Raw genomic sequence first — 713 nt, 5'->3', positions numbered from 1 at the left:
TATTAAGCACTTAAAAATAATAAGCACATTCTAGGTGTTATATATACTTAAGTAATTTAATCATCAGAAAAGCACAGAGTTAGTGCTATTACTTGCATTTTGTAGATATTAAAACTGAGTCATTCAGAAGTTAAGTTATTCAAACAAAAATTAACCTAGATTTAAACATAATTAAATTAATTAGTTCAAATAAGCCAGACTGTGCTCACTTCAGCAGCACATATACTAAAACTGGAACAATACAGAGAAGATTAGCATGGCCCCTAAGCAAGGATAACATGTAAATTTGTGAAGCATTCCATATTTTTACTGTATAGCACAGGGAATGATATCCAATATCTTGTAGTAACCTATGATGGAATATAATCTGCAAAAAAAAAATTACTATACTGTACACCTGAAATTAATGCAATATTGTAAGTCAATTAAAAAAAAAAAAAAAAAAAGGCCAGACTTAAAACAAAGGTCTGACTCCAGAGTCCATAATTTTCTTAACTGCCTAATGTTGGTTCTGCAAGTATGGATAGTTAATTTCAGGTCCATAAGTGAGGTAGATGAGACACATGTGGAAATGTTGCCATACATACTTATAAAATTAATATATTGATTATTCATTTTTATTACTGTTTTATGTAATTTATATTGATTTTCATGTAAAATGATTGCTATCAATTTACTTTTAAAGGGGTGCTGGTATGAAACAGCCCTATAAA

The 713-nt window shown here is 28.9% G+C and overlaps 1 non-coding gene across 1 annotated transcript; it reads left to right on the top strand.

The window, feature by feature from the left end:
* The first annotated feature begins 201 nt into the window (after nucleotides 1-201).
* Nucleotides 202-308, top strand: LOC132364151 (U6 spliceosomal RNA). Its single transcript, XR_009502709.1, has one exon. It is a non-coding gene; the product is annotated as a U6 spliceosomal RNA (small nuclear RNA).
* The last annotated feature ends 405 nt before the right edge of the window (nucleotides 309-713 follow it).

The sequence above is a fragment of the Balaenoptera ricei genome, chromosome 3 (genome assembly GCF_028023285.1).
Source record: "Balaenoptera ricei isolate mBalRic1 chromosome 3, mBalRic1.hap2, whole genome shotgun sequence".
Lineage (NCBI taxonomy): Eukaryota > Metazoa > Chordata > Mammalia > Artiodactyla > Balaenopteridae > Balaenoptera > Balaenoptera ricei.
This window is presented reverse-complemented; position numbering and strand designations above follow the sequence as displayed.